At 39.2% G+C, this 22206-nt stretch overlaps 1 protein-coding gene across 2 annotated transcripts in view; it reads left to right on the top strand.

Annotated features, from left to right (window-relative positions):
• Sema2a (Semaphorin 2a) overlaps positions 1–22206 on the top strand; it is a 558354-nt gene that overhangs the window by 111843 nt on the left and 424305 nt on the right. For both annotated transcript variants that reach the window (XM_069132504.1, XM_069132505.1), the window contains exon 2: positions 10990–11217. The gene's annotated coding sequence lies outside the window, so the exon portion shown is untranslated. The remainder of the gene's footprint in view (positions 1–10989; positions 11218–22206) is intronic.

The raw sequence follows: 22206 nt of genomic DNA, 5'->3' as shown, positions 1-22206 counted from the left end.
TGTGTATCTACGTGTGAGCGTTCGCACATTGTCAAATTTCAATGGTTAAAATTAAACCGCCAAGAAAGTTTTAGACATTGGCTGGTGAAACCTGGAACAAGGAAATTAAACTTTTCCGTCGCTTCTCACTTTTCACGGGATCGCACTTTCCCCGTGAAATTTTAATCGTCCGGTTTCGTAAAACCCTCTCTAAAACTGTATTTTATAATGGTAACTCAGTTATTCTCTATGTGACTGCTAGACAATAATTCTATTCTCGTTCGATTATTCGCTAGGATGCACGTTGACATATTTTTGGAGATATTTACTCTAATCTCTTATCGTACCTTTTAATTAGACGGACTAATTCTCGTAAAGAGAGTTGGATAATCGATTCTAGATATCTGATCGTTGACTATACGAATAGATCTGTAATCCGAATACTGCTCCATTTGATCGTATGTAACCTGTGTTGGCGATGTAATGTGTAATCCTTGGAGATCAGACCAGGGGCTACGTAAAAAGAATAATTAATATCATGTTCACGTTATTATCAGAAGCTGCACGTAAGCTTCTATTTTCTTTTATGGTAACGGTTAATAACTGCTTTTGAGGGTGCGCCAAGTCCCACAGCTACGGATAATCGTATTTAATACTCTTCTTTGCTTCGATATATGATGACATCTATGGACTGGTTCATAACTGCTGATTCCCCGTATTTCACAAATCCTGAGATATCATTACCGTTTTCGTTTTCATTAATTCTCTTTAAACAACATGTCTATTCGATTCGTCAAAATATTTACGAAGGAAAATGAGAATTATCAGAATTCGTTTTAAAGTGTTTCCAATCGGCTTTGATCTCAAATTTTCTGTCGATTAATACTTTGGAAGTAGGTAACGAGACACGTGTTTGACAAAGAGCGGTTGTTAATTTGAATCGCTCAGAACGCGCGGTATTTCGATTAATTGAGCTCGATAACAAGCTTTCCCACTCGCGTCTCATTTTCCCCATTATGAACGATTTTCGTTGAGTCTCGGGCAAAATAAGATCACGTTCCAGCCATAAATCTTTGTCTTGCTTGACTCAGAGAGTCCCTTTATTGCCACTAGAAAAATCGTTGACTCTTCTCCCGTCTTCGCGCGGCGTTTCTTCATAAAATACTCATTGCGTCAGATATATTCTCTCCATGAAAACGACATTGTACGTTATTTTCTAGAAACGTCTCAAACATATCTAAATGTGACACTATACAGACGAGGTACAGAATAGACTTATCACTTTATGAGGCTTTGTACTCCATGTTTTGAAATACAAAGTTGTTAAAGACAACAAATATAAAACGATCTTCACTGAGATTTTCTTCCTTCGAGTTAAATTTAGTAATTTAAATCCCAGCTACATTTGTGCTCCTTCCATTAATTTACACGATAGGTCTATGTCAAAATATTCTTCTTGAAAATTTGTATTGAAAATCTATATGAATGCTCAATTTCGAGGGGTTTCGCTATTTCAACGAAAATATTGGGATCGATGAAAAAAAAATGTATCAAATATTTTTCCTAAAACTACCTACCTATCAAAATATCAACTTTCGACATGTTCTCTGTTAACTCTCGAACTGACAAATTTGTATTTCCATTTTCGATTTAACCAATCGCATTGGTACGTATAGTAATTCCGAAGTGGTACTAGAAATTTACCGGACGTTCTACATATTCTGTGAAAGCAAGCAGTTCCGGTGGAATTGTCGCTTCTGTGCGAAAATGCAACTGGCTAGGAAAGCTCGGCGAGTTACAGCTCCATCAAGTACCGCTCTCACGTGTAATTACCGCTGTTTGTAAATCTGATTGTGCAAATATCGCGCGGCGATTATAACTTACTCGACGATTCTAATCAGCAAAGTCGTAGACGCTTCGTAATCAGAGCATTAGCTTTCTCGTTCATAGCAGATAGAGAAGTACGCTGCGAAACGGAGGACATCGAGCACGTAACGAGCTCTCTTCGTGACGGTTTAAGACGCTATACGGAGCCAAGAAAGTTAGTTATTTACTCGAGAGAAGCTCTGACAGCTCGTTTACGTACGCAACGGTATTTCATTTCCTAGACGCTTCCGGATAGGTACTCGTGCTTTCGCGCAAACACATTAAGCCACCCCTAACTTGCATTTCGTTCCAGGATACTTGATTTTATGATCTTCCACTTCTCCTTCTTCTTCTATATTCGATCTTTTTCTATACGTCAGCGCGAGACGATGTGTTCGACGACGCAACACGCAAGCTTTTTTGACGTCTTAATGATTCTCTGTAGCTTGAGAGCGTAAGCTGGACCCGTTCATCTCACACTCTGTTTATTACTTTTCCGGTGAAGCATTTTCAGCGAGGATTCGAAGCGTGCTCACGAGGTTCGTTTATTTAATCTACGTATGAAATTGTGATATTATATCATAGCGAATGAAGAATATTAGAAGAATCATGGTATGTTATACGAGTTTTATGATACGCGTCTTTGTTACAGTAAAATGCATACAGTACATGTCAGACATCTACTGGAATTCTAATTATTTGATTATCGATAATTCCAACGGATGAATAAAAACATTTGTCGAGGTTTTCTTGTGCTTTTTATTAAGTTTGGATAACTGTTGATCTAGTAAATTTATATCACTGTTTATTGACTTTGATGTTTATCAAAATTATCAGACTAATTAAGCCGTTCAAAAAACACATTGATCAATTTCATAAATCGAAAAACAGGAAAAGGTGGTGGTATCAGTAAACGTTATTTTTTAAATTTACTTTGGCAACGAATATTAATCATATACTTGTGTAATGAAATATAAGAAATTGATAAAACGTAGAGTTGATCAGTTTGCCTATTGAGCCAATAAGATTAATATTTTATCAAATATGAATCGCTAGTTATGTAACCTATCTTTGGTTATAAGGGACTAAGTACTTTATTAATATAAGCTTAATGAATGAATTATACAATATCATGGCGCGAAGTCATTAGGGCGTGTTAAAGCTTGAAGACAAGTTCACGTCCAGGAGAAAGTCTCTAGTGTCCAGAAAAGATTTATACGGCGAGGGGTGAAAATTCATGCTACGCAGTTTCCGCCCAACGAATAATTGTCCAAGATTCCGGTCACGAGTCACCGGAACTGAAAGCCGTTAAGTCGGAACTAATTGAACTGTTGTTAAGGGGCAGCGAGAGGTGAAGCAAGGGTGCTGTAGCTCGGGTATTATAGCGATACCCTGACCGAGAACTACCAAATCCCCGGTGATAGATCCATACGAACAATGTCACTGAAGAACGGAATCATTAATATATCAAGGTTTGGCCATTTATCGAAAAATCAACGCGAAGCGACACTTTTCGATTTGAGAAACACAGGCGTACAAACACGGGCATAAAATTCGATGGACAATGGAATTTTTTACGATATTCGACGTGATCTTTTTCATTCTTTTTCTGAAGAAAGATATGAAGATTAATTATTACAGAAGGTTATACGAATTTAATCTTACAATTAGTTGTGTCCGGTATCAAAAGTTTGCAAGAAAGTGATCACAAAATTTTGATAATATAAATTGTTAAATTTATTTATTTTTAAATAATGAAATTTATTCGTGTAATTTTTAATTCAAGTTTATAAACGTGTATTATTATATTCATTGATTAGAGAAATGTAGTAACTCTAGTGTTAAAAACTATAGATAGTAGAACTGAATTAAATCGCACTGATAACAATATCAGAATTATGAGAACAAATAGTAGAGACAATGGGAATACGGAAATTGATATTCTCAAGATTCTACGTCCGCGTGACTCGAAATTGAAGACATCCAAGTTGTAACAATCGAAGATCCTAGGGTCAGGAGAATCTATACAGACAATATCAGAATCGTAAGAGACAAATACCAACATACTGAAATCCTAGAAGTTATAATCGAGAACACTAGAACTGAGGAAGTGAATATCGAGGTCATCAGAATTGTGAAAACTAATATCGTAGATATATAATGTTGTAGAAGCTGATACTATGAATGTCAGCAGCAAGACAAACGTTACTAAATTATTAGAATCGCAGAAACTGATATTAAAGATTCAAACCATGAGAATTGGTATTAATGGTGAAGTATTGTTAATAAGCACAAAGAATACTGTGAAGCTGAAGTTCTTAAAGAACCCAAAGGCCTCGGAGTTCAAAAAAATCTTTGAGGTTTCGTAGGTCTTAAGGACTTTGAACATCCTAGAAATGTCGAGGATCTTATGAAAAGACTGTGTACTTCAGAGGCCACAAAAATTCTAAAGATTCTACAAAGTTTCATGCTTTCAGTATCGATACAACGTTCAATGCGTATTAAAATTACATAGATTCTGAAATATTCGTAATTTTTATATCATTAATATTCTGTTTGACTATTCGTGATTTCTTAGTGTTTTATTAACGACTTTCTCATTGAAACGATTAAAAATATTTGTTTGTATAATATATTAGTCTGTTAATGAAGCATATATTCGAACATTTTAGATCTTTCACGTAGATTTTATGACTTATATATAAATTTAACTTGACTCATTATGATAACACTATTCCTGTAGTAATATTCCTGTAGTTCTTTAAAACTCTACTAGTGAATGTATTGTTCGCTGTTGCTACTTTAAGTTGTACGATATCAATCTTGAAAATGAATAACCAAGTAGAGCTACAAATATTTATCTAAAATAGGATCAGAGACATCGTGCCTCGCTGGTAATCCATCAATCCCAATGAAACAGACCTTTCATTAATAAACATTTATAAAAAGCAAACCGAAAAACTGTACATGTCATACATCACAGTCTAATAATACATACTATTATTCTTATAAATCATTCTAAACTGTACAGCATCAGTTTTACTCTATATGACAGTTATTCCATGCTCGTGCGTCATATTTTGTTGACGTTGACTCATATGTTGATAATAAAATCATAGATCGTAACCGCAATCTTCAAACACAATATATCGTTATATTTCAGAGAAAGATGATTCCATACAGTTCTTTGAGGTCATATTTACCCTTAATGCATCTCTCCCTCTCTTTGTGTTGAATCAAGCAACTCATTACTTTACATTGTGGAACCCGTCGACAATGGCAGCCTTTTCTCCTCTACCTCGCCGCTCATAAAGCGAAAGAGCGGTCTACTGCGAGAAGAAACCGATGAATGGGTATTCGCTGTACTTATACGACCTCCACTCGATCTTCGAATTCACATTCGACCATTCCCGTGCATATTTCCTTTTATCGAGACGGTTTTTTCCGGCTCGCATTATATCGATTTCACGGAGCAATTATTATTGCGTTCACTGAATCTCGAGTGAGGCAGCGTTCACTATGAGACGAATGTCGTCAAGTGGTCGATATTTTCGATAAAAGATTGGACGTCAAGCTAACGAACGTCAAAGAATACTACACGAAATCTTTTATGTTATTAGACATTCAGATATACAGATTGAAAGTATTGGAACACTTGTAGGCATCTGTTATGAATATATCATGTGTGTTATATGTAACATTTTGAATTTTTATTAGCACTGTTACGAGAGTCGACTATCATAACTGTATTTATAAAGTTTGGAACGAATCTCAAAATATATATAGCGGTTGCAAGATATTTAGTACAAGCTATGTATTTTGCGGAGATCACAGAAATATTTAAATAGTCCATTACCTACAATATTTATAACCTCAATATTTATTTAACGTTTATTATATACTTAAAATGACAATGAATACAAATTTTTTACTAGATACACGTTTGCAATAAATATCTTGCAATTTCTACATATATTTTTTTTCGATTATTTTCAAATTTTACGTGTCTCATTACGGTGCTAATGAAACTTCAAGATATTCTATGTAACACATATAATATGAACACGAATGTTGTCTGTGGTAAATACTCAAAAATACTTTCGTGAACCAGTATACTTCAAAAGAAATCGATATTACAATAGCATTCGTTGCAATTTAAATAAATTAGCATATCAAAATTAGCTGCTTTTCGCGTATTCTACTGTTTAATCGTTCTTCATTTGAATGTGCCGTTTGTTACATAACTTCACGCCATTTGCATTTTAAACGAGAACTTTTCTTTAAATCCAGATCGAAAAAGTCACTTGAAAATACTAATTTACCACTTTATCATTCATAATTAATCTAACATTTCCTCGTCACTCTTTCAACAACCGAGTTTACTTGAATTCGAAACTCCGCCTTCGGGTTTCTACGACATTGTTAGAAGTCCATGTGCAAGTCCAAGCCCCGTATAAAATAATCTCGCGAGCCGACTAAACGTCATTGAATCGTAGACGGTTTTGGCAGCGAAATTCGCGGAGCGGAAAAGCGGGAAAAAGTGGCGCGGCGGACGGTCGTACGCGACGATAAGAGGGCGAGCCAGGCGAGCGACAGTTTTGTTTCGTCGGAGCGGAAAGGAAAATTTCACCGTGAAATCCTGGACGTCCAGCGCGTTGGTTGTTTACCGCGCGCCCTTTTCTACCCTCTCTGGTTCCCGTTCTTTTCTCTTCCTGTTTCCCTCTCGACGACGAGACGCACATACGTATCCAGACATAATATTGTTACTAAGCGGTAGCATATTACTTTCGAACAGCGCGAGAAAACGAGCGGCCACGGTAGAAAGGGGAAGATGAAATGAAAATAAAGCATGGACAAACCAGCCGAGCCCCTTTCGTTTTTTAACGAGCAGCAGCAGCAGCAGCAGCGAGTCAGCAACGACACGGTCGCCACTGGGAAGGCGCGCCGCGACTTGAAAACAAAAGAATTCGGAAGCTTCCTGTTTCGTAGTCTGCGCTGTGCGTGCGACTGCTCGCCGCCGTACGCGGAAGGTGTGAATGCGGGTACTTTCGTAAATGTACTCGGCTCGATTCGAAGAAGCTGAAGTCTCGACGTTAGCAACGAGAAGAATGAGGGCTCTACCCTGGGCACGAAATTCGAGAAGTAGGGACGGTGCAAGGCAACCGAGAAAAAAACGAGTGGAGGAGAGTAACGTTTCCATTGTTAGACGAGTTTATAATTTGAATAATGGTCGAGCACGGTCGTGGCGACGATTTTTATTGAAATAATAAGAACCGGGGCGTACTCGTGAAAGCTTGTTGCTCGTTCTTACTCCCTTCGCGCGTCACGCTGCACAGAAAACGTTCTAAAAAAGGAAACGCAAGAGGTGTTACGGAGAAATCTGAAACGAATCGAGTCGAGTACCAGTTTCCGTGCAATGTGTCGCGGATTATATAGGCATTGAAAAATTGTATCCGAGCCGTGGAATGGTCGCGTCGTGGCTGCTGTGTAATAACTTGGCAAAGAGAATTGCGGCAAACGGGCCGGAAGGATACAGTCGTTTTTTGCCCGTTCGTTCTTCTGCCTGATTAAAGATGATATTTTGCTCGTATCGAAACGAAACTTCTGTGATGTATATGTATCCGGACGAGGCGTCCAAAGACTGCGAGTAATTGCGAGTAATTAGAAGTAATGGGAAACGGCAGCTCGCGTCATTAAATCAGAAATCGGTGGCTCATATGATTTACACAGACGATGTTGTACTTACAGCTCGGCGAGTAGCAACCGCCGTCGTTGGCTTGTACAGCGCAGAAAATTGTTTTCCGCGCTGCTGTGTCGGGAAGCACGCGTCGCGAGTAGGAAGCGAGGGCGAGACATCGTTGTCGTCGTTGTAGCTCTCTTAAAAAAGAAGTCAGACACACGTGAAGAGAGTGAGAGGCCCGCGAGCAACAGAGTGTGAGCGAAAAGCGGAAAGTGAAGGACAGAAAACGAGAGAGGGGGAGGAAGAGAGCGAGAGAGGGTCGTTGGGTGGAAAAAGACACTGTATACTCCCTGTCGGCGACGCACACACTGGCATAAAAGCAGACACGCGTGTGTTGAAAAGAAAGGGCGTTGTCGTCCGTCTAGCGGGGCGTCTCGTCCCATTGTCCATGCACGCGGATGGGTTGGCTCTTTACTGAAATGCAAGCCGAGGTTTTTTCGAGGGATGGAAGCACGAGCCTGGGACGGAACATTGGTAGAAGAAAGAAGATCATGTACGAGTGAAAAGGAGGGAGAGAGACAGGCGAGGGGTGGCCAGGCGGCTTCGCGACCCCCGACGCGACTCTTCGATTCGAGACAGGCGAGAACAGGCGGGTATGTTGGGGGTGCGTAGGTATTTTCCACCCCCTGGGGATCGCCGGCGGTCCCGCGACGCTCTCTCCTTCCGATTGTTACCTACACCGGTTGCTTGCACTGTTTTAACGTTATTCGAGACAGCTCCCTTTGTCTACCGATACGTTGCGCCTTCGGCGGAATGCCGGCCGAGGGTTCACATAGAAAGAAGCAGAGGGGAAGAGGGATGTAGACGACGCGAAGACAAGGGGGCGGAACACCGTCATTAATTCCACACGTTCCTTTACTTTTCTTCTTTTTTTTTTCTTCCTCTTCTTTTTCGTCACTCTTCGTTGCTTCTTCCTCCAACATCGACGTCGCGGAGGAGCGGCGCGGACTGGCGTGATCGTCGCGCGATCGTGAATTTTTCATTAAATTAACGCGGCCTGTCGATTCCTTTGGCAGACAGCTTTCGGACGTGATTGTGCTCGGCCAGCTAGGCGCCGACACAGACCAGATAAAAAGTTAGTTCTTCGGCGATCACGCGAGCGCACGCGCACGTGCACCACACGCTTCGCGCGTTTAAGTATTCATTATTTTGGAGCGTTTCAGACGGACGCGTGTGCTCGCACGTACGGTTTTAATGGCGTTGTGCAGAAGTCGAGACAGCGCTAGCCAGCGGTTCCCAAATTGCTCGCTTCAAAGAGCTTCTCGAAAGAGAACACGTACTGTTTTCGGCGACGAAAAAAAAAAAATGAGGGTGGGCGGGAATTTCGCCGGATTTCGTAATCGAGAACGCCAGCTTTGTTCGCGTTGTTATTTCGACAAAGGAATTTTTGTCGGCAGAAAATACGATTTTGAGGAATGTTAAGCATATATAAAGGGTAGTTAATCATTTCTACGGGACGTTTAATCTAATCGAGAAGATTCGTTACATGAAATTACGTCGTACTTTGTCCATTCCCCGCGGAAAGTTATAAAATTACACGTTTCGACCGTGACGTAATTAGATTTCATCGTACGTATTATTTCTGTTTTCGTCTGCGTCCCACTAATTAACAATTTCCCACCGGGCATAACCCGACAGCTTCAAATATTTTTGCGTATGGCGTCTTCGGTTCTCGGTTATACTCTTTCATGATGATTCATTGTTATGAGTTGTACGTGTTATCATAAATTATTAATAATCCTACCTAGGGGATCTATAAAATAACCAAAACAATATACTCTCGTTACATTATCGTCCAGTTGGAAATAATTCTTCCTATAATCTCTGAAAATGCCGTGCTCGGTTCCGTTTAAATCAAACATCTATATCCTGTGTAACCAAGAATATCATAAAACACGCTAACCGAAGAGATCTATAATTCTCTTTTATTCCTTTCTGCGCGCCGCCACGTACGATACGAGATCCCTTACGAAGCCCGGAATTGGTTCACTGGAGGGCACGCGAACTCATGAAAAAAGACAATGGACAGTGTCAAAGCGTAGTCGCCGTGTCGCCCCTCGTACTATCACCGACGGTAATACACGTATCTACCTACTTTCCTCATTCCCAACCCCTCTCGACTATCTGCTTGCCCTCTCCATTCTACAATACCTCGTTCCGCGCGTTTTATTCGTTCCCCGTTCTCCGACACTCTTCACCACCGCCGGACATGGTAGTTCTGTCGATTTAAGATTGTCGAAGTTATAAAGCTTCTCAAGCATTCCCTCGGGTTCGCAACTTTTACTCAAACTTGCTCGATCCTCATTCGTCCTCGTTGTGTCTCCGTTCTTCCATTGCCGTCGTCGCTACTACCATCCCCTTTTTCCAATCGAGATTGCTCGCAACGTGTCGAAGGAGTAATTTTCCTGTTTTGTGGCGCAACTTTCTCCCAGTTACTCGCTCATAAATGGAGGAGAGTGTTCGTACACATGTGCACATAAGTCACGGAACACTTGTTAGTTTTAAATATAAGTTTTAACTTTCGTCCAGCAGATGGTCGATTATTGTTGTCACAATTGTGGAATATTCTATTTTATAAAGATAGTAAAGTCAAATAAAAACGTATTTTACCGCTGTGTGGCAACTAAATTACATAAAACATAGAATTCATATATTATAGTTTAGTAAAATCATGATACTTCAGTTTAACCCAGAACATAATGAATGTGAAGTATTTGCATCTTCAGAACGTAGTATGATTTAATCATTGCATCGTTGCATTTTTGTTAACTTACTTCTAATTGATAGCGAGAAGTTAGAAAATGGAGGGGAATAGTCTTGCTGGAATCCGAAGTTACTAGAAAAGTTTGTTTTTGTGTTCTTGTTTCTACGTTTAATTGCTACGCTAAGTATATCTTTACGAGAGAATCTAGAAAGTTTGGAATTTGTTGTTAGATTTAAACGCGTTTTGAAATTTGGAAGTCAAAATCTCGGAGTTCTTGAACTTTGGAAGTATCTGAACCTTGCAGCTGAGAGGTACAGAAGTTTTGATCCTGTACTCCTATCCATCCTTTAATCGCGCAAGATCTACCTCGAATTTTTTAAAAATTCCCTAGAGACTATCGACGAAACAATTAATTATCTTTATCCCTCTAAAAGTTAAATATTTTTCTCAGCAATGTCTTCAATATCAACTTCTAGATATCAAATATTCTAAATAACTGAAAGACAAGAAATTGAGAATTTTAAGATTTAGATATTAACTCACTCGACAATCAATTTCACCGTTCCATTGAATCTGAAGTTCGTTTACGACAGCACTTGTTTCTTAAATTTCCTTGGTTCTTTATAATATCTTCTAATACAATATCTTATAATATCTTACGATATATTCGATCTTCAGAAGACGTTTATCTTTTTTGCAGAAATGATAACTCCAGACGAAGCTCGCCGGTCGGAAGTCAGGAAGATGCAACTTCGTTCGTGTAACAGTGTTCTGTGACAGCAATTACCGTGACATGAAGTGAAGAAACGGGTCGTCTGAAGAGACTGTAAAATCCTGGGAAGCCACTGCAAAGAAGCGAGACTTCGTTCTGAAAACTTGTCCGCGAGATAAGACGTCGACGCGAGTAACGAAAAGTGCAACTATAACGGTGAGTAAGGTTTTAAGTTTCATCAGCAGGTCGAATAATGAATCTCGTGAACGAGAAGTCGCTACCCTTCGTTAACTAAAATTATATAATTTTTAATATATTTTTAATATAATTTTTAATATAATTTTTAATAATATATTAACAAAAATTATTGAAAAAATTTAAACCAATCTTTGATATATATATATAATCACCATATATAATCTTATAGATAATAATCATATATAATAATATATGTATATAATAAAATATATAATAATAATCGAAAAAGAAGAAAGTTCATACATTTCCATTCGTACTAGTGCGACGATCTTTCGCGTTTTCATTACGTTTATCGACGAATGATTTTTCAATTTCCCACATCTTTGACCCATTGTGACCACAGTCGGGCATATATTCTTGTTTCAAGCCGAGCCAATATCGACGTTTTTGGCAATTGATTCCCGGCTCGCTCGCTGGCGAGCTTTTAATATCGGCGACCATGAATAATTTCTAGGCAACATTCGTATTCCGACACTCATGGCAAACATTCATCACCCTTTGCATTTGTAGTACATAGACCGGTGTGTTTATTTACGGCAAAAGTTGACGATCAACAAAGTACGCACGAAACGAATGCAATCGACGTAACGTGTACGATTGAAATCAAAAAATATTGTAAACCGATACAACAAGTCTGTTCTACAGACTGAATTACCTTTGATTTTCCCTAATTTCGTTAATTCGATATTTCTTGCAATTCCATCGGACTTGGAGCTGGAAAGAGCCTTAAGACGTAGAAAGTTTGTTCGTTAGACACTCCGCGGAAGCCCGTTAATTATATTAAATCAAACTTGTTCGTATTTTCCAGACGCTCTCTTTTCCGTCTGGAAACGCTTTACAACTTCGTTAAACAAAGCTCCCACCTCTCTGTTGCGCGGCAAGTCTGACTCCACAGAGTGGTACATTGACGTTGAACTTTTGCTCTGCGGCGTGTCTATCTTTGTCTAAGTTCGCCTTGTCTGTTTATTCCAAGTAGCCTGCATTTAAAAAATTCCTTCGATCCTCCAGCGAATTTGTAATTTTCACTTGTTTCGTTTCACTTGCACGATTGATAGAGCATAGAGGCCACAGAAGAGTCTCAACTAGTTCACCTAAGCGATAGTTTCTCTCGGAAGCCAGTCTCAGGACGAACATAACACGTGTAGATATTCAAAGGGTCCTAGAGATCGGCGCATAAAGACGCGAAATAAATACAAATACCTCGTGACGTTGGTAAGAACGAAGCTGGCCAAGAGTGATTTTTTTCACACATTATCGCACAAACGCGAGTGTGTTGCGCACACGAACACTCGACGGAATGCATATGAAACGTCAAATGCACTCGGTACGGTCCATCAAAATGCAAATATCTTTTATCCGCGCCGGTAAAATATGCGTCCGTGGAGAATCAGTATTCAGGCCGAGTACGGCCGATCCGCCCCTATGGTATCGAAACCGGTATGTGTGCACCAGCGTGGATACACACGCCGCAGGGTTACCGTTGGGGCAAAGTAACCCCTCCGAAAAAGACCACGGGAGCCACCCTCTTGGCCAAATCTTTATTTTACGACCGATCTGCCAGATCGATGGCCCCTTCTCGATGACAGGCCACGCAGGCTGAATCTCTCGAACGTACCGTAACCAATTTTAATTGATACCACCTCCTCGATGCTCCCCGGAACTCTGGGGACAAGTGGATCTCGAACGAATTTCTCTGATGCGACAGTCCATCGACTATAAATCATGGAATAGAATAGGGTTCTCTTTTATCGTTTTAATTTACATTTCTTTATTTTCTGCGTGGATGGTTTTGTGAAGCATACGTTGCCGATATATCGATTTTACTTCTGTTTAAAACGTTCGTTGTTATTAAAATACGGTTAACTACCTTTAGTTCCTTCGATCAGCAACTGTTTTATTTCGAATAATAATATTTATTTCACATATGCTTTCATTGTTTTTTCTAGGTTATTTTGTTTGAACGCACGGAAAAGCGAGAGTTGCGTCAATAATCAGTAGCGTTACTTAAATAATTGAATTGATGCAGCACATACACCGATAACAGGTTATGCGTGTCGAATCGATACAACATATGCTTCAATAGCATGTTAATGAATGTTGGTTTAGTAGGAACAATACGAGGATGAAGTTATCGAAGCGAATTTGAATTAGTCCACGCGTTCGAGTTTTATAGAGAAATTTCGAAAAGCATCTGGATCTGAGATTTACTGGAGAGTCGAACAGCTGGAACGAAAACTGGCAGCAGGATGTGCTCGAAAGAGCGAACATCGACCGGTGTTTCTAACTTTCACCTCGTTCTCTTGGTTCCATGAAATTTCATTTCCGTTTCTTCTTGCAAAATAGTTGATGCATTATTGATCGCGTTATATTATCGCGCCATTGCTATTACTATTACGTGCATCGTTTAGTTTTTACATTTTCCCATTGATGTACCTTCGATTGATTTTAATCTTTTCTCTACCTATGAATTTTCCTCTTTGAAAGATATCGAATTCTCCATCCATGCGGTGAAACATTTTAACGAAACGATTTCAAAATCACGAACGATCCGTAGTTTCCGTATAACTTCGTATTTATTTGTTTCTATTAGATTTACATTTGTAGGATAGAGACGGTGGAACGTTTCTATTTCCCATGGTAGTTGGACGATGATCAATACACGGACAAAATGTAGAACAAGCGAGCACACTTCTAACCTATCGAACCATATCAATCATTTATGTAAACTCGATAACAGGACTCTTGGTCCATCGAATAAAATCCTGTAGACTTTTTCTTTTCGAAGTTCGATATCAAAGCCGAACGTTAGCTTAAACGATTAGATCGAGTATTTTGTTTGATCGGAATTATATTTTTATGAGCAGAACCTCGAAGAAAATCAGTTTGTAATTTTCGTTTAAATCAATGGTGTGAAACTAGAAAAATTCGCGAGTTATTTTGCAGCAATTTTTTTGGAATATTTTTTAATTAAACACTGTCAGATATTTTTTAACATTTCCGCAGTTGCAGTATCTTTCAGAAACCCGTTCAATTTCGCGCAACTGTTACTCTGGCGTGTTTCGTCTCGGTAGTATAACTATTGGTTTGTAGGTCGAACAACACGGCGTTTTTATTCAGATTAAAAAGGGTTGTGCCTCTGAAAGGGGCGGTTTGCAAGCTATGTTTGTCGAAACATCTTTCCTCGTTCTGTATACAATTTTTCTGCGCTGTTTGCTGACACAGTTTTTAGCGACTCTATGGATTTACGGCGCCGCTTTCCATCACAACGAACGTGCACGCTGTTCCGTGTCGCGTATTGGTAACATTTAATTTCGTATTATTTTCATAAATTATACGAATTCTATCGGTCGTGCGTGTTTGAAACAAACGTTAGCAAATATCTTAAACAGATTAAAGGTATTATCGGAACTGTTGTGCATTTCGTTACTGACGTTTTATTACTTGCAGTTTCTATGCATTTTGCGTGCTAGTTCTTTGCGTGTACTTTAATAGAAAATAGTTATTATGGAAACGCGAACAAAGATTAATAGAAAATTAAAAAATCTGCAGGTTGACGTTTCAGCTTCTTCTAAACCGACCCGATAACATTCTTACAAAAATTCATTTTCTATCCGTTTACGTGCTTCATAAGAAGCGATTGTTAGACAAAGATTAATAGAACAAAAGCTAATAAGAAGTAAAATGAAGTGTTTGAATTAGCATTTTAGCTTTATCGGGTCTGATTTTACAAAGTTCCTTAAAAAATTCCATTTTTATCCATTTATTTCATTTATCGCGAAATATCTTTTATTTATCTGAAAATTCCTCTTGTCGCTCGTAAACCCATGGTCACTTCGATTAAGCCAATTATCTTTTTCATTATCTAAAAAAAAAAGCTCAGTTATTAAATCCAACAAAATAGACCGCTTGGAGGATTTTCGAGAGTACTTGACGTCCCAATAGCAAAAGGCTGAGCCCCTTTTTCTGCGGAGATCTCGAACGGCTGGAAGTTCGAGGTCCCTTACGAAAGCTCCGACGAATCGGACGTTTAGAAAAACGGACGATTTTATCGCGAGGTAAATTGAATCGGGTCGCGCTGGATGGCGAGATCGAGAGGGTGGTGGAAAGTGAACAAGGAGGAAAGGATACGAGCAAGAGAAATACAGCGGCGCATTACGCATCCCTTGTTACCGGTTGTAGTATGTATTTCACGTGTATTTGCATACAAAAGGCCTTCCTTTATGAGTTGGTAGTATTACTGTTACTTAGTATTTCCCAATCGACTGAAGATGCTCCGTTTGCGCGCACACAGCACCAAAGAAATATCGTTCCTTTGCTTGTGAAGAAGAATTGAAACGTTATTGAGAGATGTATTGATCTTCTGCTGCAGACACATCTTCTTCGTATCGAATTAGACTTCTTTAACTTCAAGTTTTATATTAATATTAATATTCTTTTCGATCGCTGAACTTTATTCAAGATTTTATAGTTAAATTTTATAATTTTATATGATAAAAGGTTACCCTTTGATTTGATTTATGAGTGTGCGATTTTTAGATCGTTGCCATTTACATTATGAATATTACACTCTTACAGTGTTTCTTAATTAAATTTACTTCGTCATTAATCACGATGTTGAGTAAATTCGCCATCAATCAATTTAGAAATTGTTGCCATTTCTTACGATAGTTTAACCATATTTCAGGAACCTTATTACGCAATGTTCATTAATCAATTACATCGCATATTACATAATTCTCCGCCATCCTATTTTACCGAAATCTAATGATTCTAATTGTGTAACCGATATTCTGTATTTAGTATGCGTCCTCGGGAAACTACGCGTTTGATATCGTATAATTACATAGATATCGATTAGTTTTACATGAAAAAGTAAAGAATTGACCCTTACAAGTATAGCAATCGAATGCGTCCAATTATTTAATTGCACGTAATTTGCGTTCTTGTTAAAAGAAAAATAAATTATTCCTCGTGCTACGCGTCTACATGATTCGCTATTTCCTTTTCCTGAAACGTAATCTGTATGATTTCTGTGCTTGTCAGGCACTAAAAGCACTTTAAGATTTTTCGTTTTGTTTACCACGCTGCTAACCTTGTTTGCTGGTCGTTTTAAAAGTAGCAGTTCCTAGCCTCCGTGAAACGACGTCAGATAGGAATAAAAAAAAAAAGAGCGAGGAAAAAAGTCGCTCGCCGTGAGAATCAAGTAATTCTTTATGTATGCTTCGCTATAGGTGAGGCTATCTCAAGTATCCTCGCTAGCTGTGCTAACAAACCCGGTTTTTCCAGAAAATATATGCGCGTAATATTTACCAAGAAGAAATATTATTCACGAAACGAAGTTTCGAAACATGGCAGACTTGCAGCAAAAAATTTCAAACTGAAGTGACGCAAGAATATTCAAAATATTTGAATTCTCATATCTTTTTGTACTTGCAATATAGAATCAACTAACTCAAGAATATTCAAAATATTGGAACTCTCATATCTTTTTGCACTTGCAATATAGAATCAACTAACGCAAGAATATTCAAAATATTGGAACTCTCATATCTTTTTGCACTTGCAATATAGAATCAACTAACGCAAGAATATTCAAAATATTTGAATTATCATATCTTTTTGTACCTTCGATATAGAATCAACTAACGCTTATAATTCAATTCTTAATATAAAATACATTTCGGTTAATTTTAAAATAGCGTTGCACTGTATCTCATTCCTTAACAATGTACATTGTATATTACATTAGAAATCTGCACATTCTTAGTCACACAAATTTTAGTTACATTTTGTAATTTTAACGCATTCAAGATCGATTCCATAGCATACATGCTGTATCTCGCCGCCATAAACGACGACAAGTCAGTATTTTCAGTTAATCTTGAAAAATGCCTCAGTAGGCATAAATATTACTATATACGCGCTGTATAATCTTCTCATTCTTAAAATAAATATCATTACCTTTTGCGTCTTTATCGTTTTGAAATTTTAACTAAAACAATCATATAAATGGGTATGTTACATGATCATTTGACGTCAGAATCACATACCGTAACCTCTATCTATTTTTAAATACAAATTATCTAAAACGTGTTTCTTTTTATTCCTACACTGACGAGTTTCGCTTGCTTCTTATTATAAATGCAAAAATGTTTTCAATCATTCGGGAGAGTTTTGTTCAAAGACACCGATCCTGAAAGTTTTAAGGTATACTACTTGTTATATTTTTCGCGGTAACGTATCTTACGTCACAAAAATTTTAAAGTTTCCTTCGGTATTTATTATTTATAAATATGAGTTTTCAATTTATCACTATTTTTCCAAATCGTTATTAATTAAACCACGCAGCAAGTCCTCAAAACTGTCATAATTGTGACGATAGACCGATGAGAGTAAATCAAATTCCAAACGAATAATAATTTTGATAACGATTTCAATTTAGATACCGCGGTCGCGGAAAATTACGTTCCCTGACCGATCGATACTCACCCTTCGTTTTACGATGAAATCGGCCCATGAAAGCAATCGTTTTCGAGGGCATCGGAAAGAGAGAATGCTCGCAGGAGAAAGTATTTTTCACGTGGTGGCCGCCGCTGAAAGTTCCCGGTGAAATGCCCGATTTCGTTCGATTGAACTGCCTCGAACGAGTGCGCTATTTAACCGAACGCCAGTAAAAAGCCTAAATGAGATTCTTCGCCTCTCTTCACCGGCTTCTGGAAAAGCACACGCGCGATTTTCCGGCTTCAACTATTCTGCATATCCTATTTCGCGGCTCGCGTGCTTTCTCTCCTTTGTTTCTCTTTTTCCCCTCCATTTCTTCTATTTTTTTGTATAGCCTTTCTCTCCTCGCTTCTGCCCTTCGTTTCACTTCCGTTCTTCCTACATGGCTGCCTAGTTGTTGCGCGGCACACTTGTATTAATTTATTTCTTCATTATTACACGCTGGTTCGCACATTCGATCCTGCCGATTTTCTTTAAAAAGGAAACAAGAGAAGAGAGGCCGGACGAGGATTTTCACGCGAATTTACGCGTGGCTACGCCACGGTTAAACGGTCTTAGGAACATATTTTCCGCATTTATGGAAAGCGATATTTATTAAGAACATATATCACGAAGGGACGAGAAGAGACTGCCTCTGGTCGCGTTAAAAATAAAGCCCGCCATCGTTTCATGTGTACCACTTGCTGGGATACCGGATTAACGTATTAGTGGCCAATAACTGTAATTTATTTTTCACTAAATTGTCCAACGTATTTAATCTCTCTTTTTGCACGGGAATTAATTTCGGACGATGGTAGAATATCGGTGTGTGCTCTCTTCTTTCTAGTTTTTATAAAAGTGCATTCAACAGCAATTTAAACACGTGCACATAATCTTCCGTATATTAATTCATCTCGAATATTTTGATGAAAGCATGGAATCCGTACACAACAATTCATAAAACGATAAAAATATAACCACTATCTCTGTTCGTACGAATAAGAGCAAATATAATAAATACGTATATAATAATTTGTACAAAGAGGAAGTAAATGTACTCTTGTTGTGTAACAATGAATATACAATCGATGTCAGCCGAGTAAAAAACTTAACGAATAAAACCAACGAATAAAAGCTGCAGCCACGAGGGACTTAGTTATGGTGGAAAGAAATAACGAAGAAAGTTAAAGGAAGAAACAAGAGTAAAGGCAAAGAACTGTGACTGAGATACAAAAAGCAGCGGCAAGAATTATAAAGGGTTGGGCGTAAAAAGGCAGAACGAAGATGGAGAGCAACAATGAGAGGAAAATGCATATTTTTATTCTGTGGAGAATTTACAATTCAAGTACAAAAGATACAATAGAGCATGACATTACTTTTTTCCGGTAAAGAAAGTTAGACCTGCTGAATGATCGTACAAAGAGCGGCTGCATACACTATAAAAGTTACAATGGAACGTAACCGTAGAATGTAACAATTCCCGCTTTTAATTCGAAATTGTGTCAACGTCACGCGTAAAGTGCTCGATAATTTACGAGCAATTGAAGTTACGATTGCTATTAACTTATTTCGCGCGCATTCCACTTTGTCAGCAATTTGAGCGACTAAAACTATGAATATCGTTATATAAGCTGTTTAACTTTTCGACACAGAAACGCGCACCGTGTAAATTCCTTATTCATTGAAAACTCGAAATTAAATAAAGGGAAAACATCAAAGATGTGTAGCTGTTATATCACGTGCAACATATAATAGAACTAGCGATCGTTCCGAGGAATTCATAAACTGTATCTGTGGTTATCAACCCCGGTTATAACAAGCTAGCGTAGACACGCGTTATCATCTACCAGCTATCAATAATGAAAGGACCGCCTTGCACATTCGCATCACCGACGTGACGAAACGGGCAATCTTGTCTACATAAACCTGTAGATTATCACCGAAACTTCCTGTTTTCGAATGGAATATTGTAGTATGCATTCAACACCTTTAACTGTCTATGTATATCTGTTCTCTTGGCGATAAACTGTTACATTGTCTTCTCGAATAATATTCTTATCTTTACCATTCTCGGTAATTCTATTAATTGTAGTACCTTCGTAATTCAGTAAATACGTTATCGATATCGTTATATGCAGAACGTCGACAATTTTTCACGTCCAAGGAGGTTATCCAGCAGAATCCCCTTTTCGGGAATTTAATCATTCCCATGTACGTATTTCGTTGCGTTCGCTACCGTGAAGCGGAAAGCGCATCTTTCCGTGTTTAACGACGTTAAATTCGCGGTTGATGAGGGTCCCCTTCCAACTTAACGAATTTTCGTCGCATCAAACAGAAATTTCAGCAAAGCGGTCGTAATGGCCTGCGAATTGGCCATATAAAACGCAGTTTACCGTCACCGTGCAGTCCCTCCCAGTCGAGTCGTACGTATGGATTCTAACAATTCCACGAGTTTCGTGGTTCGACCGTGTCGCAACCAGACCGAGCTTTCTGCAGCAATGTTACGGCCGCAAAAGGTCCAACTCGCCTCTACTGGCCAGCGGTATACATTCGTTATTACATTGGCCCGATGTCGGACGTAGCTCGAGCGTGTCTATCGATCGAAAGAGTGAGAATGCCACTCCGCCGGACGAGATTCTTATCGTTATCCTCGCCACCGTCCGCGGAGAAAGGAATATTATTCCGTCCGCGCATGTTCGAAGGGCCACCGATGTCAAACCACGATCCTTAAACAACTGGTGAGCTCTTAGTGTCCAATACGGTCACGGAGGGGCTGCTTCCCAGCTGCGGAAGCTTCTACGGCTCTTGCTATCCCTTTCTCGCGCGTACTCACTCCCGCTGAACTTCTTCCTTTCCTCATCCGCATCCGAGCTGATCAGAGACAACTGATAGCCGCGCCTCACGAAAGGGGTTTTAATTCCAAGCTGACTCAGCCGCACGCATTTGCCCGGAAAGCAATAAAGTTAAGTGTAAACAGCAGTCTCTGCGAGACGACCCTTCGCCCGGATGGGGTTACGCCTTTCTCTCGTGTCTTCTTCGTCGTCGCTCGTCCACCGTCCGTTCTCCGGTGTCGTGTGACACGCGTGTCTGAGGGTGTTCATGCGTTAATCGTGACTAACGCGAAGGGTTCCTTGGATTTAGAGATACCGGGGCGAGCACGCGCGACAACTCTTCAAAGAGGCGATTTCTTCGCGGGGAAACATGCCACCTCGATTCGTCCGCTCGATATCGATGCAGGAATGCGTCCCTTTCTGAGAGAAATTGTGCATTCAGAGAGAAAAGTGAGACGATATGTCTGGATGTTTGTGTTTGTAAATCTGTTGAAATATTATATTGTTGTCCTGCCTTTATGGAAACATCGTAGGAATTGTGCTTGTAGCTCGCGCTATTAGGAAAATTTCTTTCCTTATATCTCGTTCCTTCAATTTCAATCGTTTGTTCTTCTGAAATAATAATTTTGGTGTACATCCACTATTTAATTATTCGTAGATAGTTAATCTATATCAAGATTTTTACAAAATTCACTTTTCGGTAGAATCTTCTTCAGTTAGGTCGACAGAGGCTACCGCTGGTGCGTGTTAATAAAATACAAATTACGAATGCACCACTTATCGAAGAAAATTTTGTTTCCTTTCTTCTGAAACAACGCTCTTGCTACGAAGGCGCAAATTATTTATTCGTACAAAGCGAACGTTGTATCAAGATTTTGACGAAATTCACTTTAGGGTTCAATTTTCTTAGGGTAACCTGACAACACAGAGGAGGGATAGCATTCGTGCGTGTTAATAAAATACAAGCCACGAATGCATGTAGGCTTCCTATACGAGCTGATCCCAGTTTGTTAGATTCTATTCGATATTTTCAAGGCTGTGACACGCATGTTAAAACGGTAGCACGGAACCTCCCCGAAACCGTGGATCGCTTTCAGTGGCAATAACGGACAAAGAAAAACGCGGAACATGCGAGACACATAAATATGGCCCCTGTTCGGCGGCATTAGGAGCTTATCGTTATTCTGCACACGTTGGCCGTTCGTCGCAGCCCACAGGCACTAACTACTTGCGTTACGAGTCGACCAAGAACCTCCCCCCGTAGATAAACAACAAGGGGGAACGACCACCACCATCGTTGCCCTTCTACAGAGCCTACCTCTCGATAGCTATAAGCATTTAATTTGCATAGAAACGCGACTAACTTTGGCTATTAAACGTTCTGCGCCTTGAGGCTCACGCCAGCTTTCAATTACTCGAACAGCAAATCCTTGAATTCACCCGTCTCCCTTATTGCTAATCCACGAAGGATTGTTACCGTCTGATCATTTCAGTACACGGTGAATCGTGTACTATCGAGCTCCGAGAATATCCTTTGACGATTCTCGAGTATTTACTCCTCGTGTTCTTTATAATTATATTATCCAAATAATATGCATAACAGAAAAAAGCTTAGTTGATGAGAATTCGTATCTAA

This window comes from Bombus flavifrons, chromosome 2 (genome assembly GCF_040668555.2).
Source record: "Bombus flavifrons isolate JBK064 chromosome 2, iyBomFlav1_principal, whole genome shotgun sequence".
In the NCBI taxonomy this organism is placed as follows: Eukaryota; Metazoa; Arthropoda; class Insecta; order Hymenoptera; family Apidae; genus Bombus; species Bombus flavifrons.
This window is presented reverse-complemented; position numbering and strand designations above follow the sequence as displayed.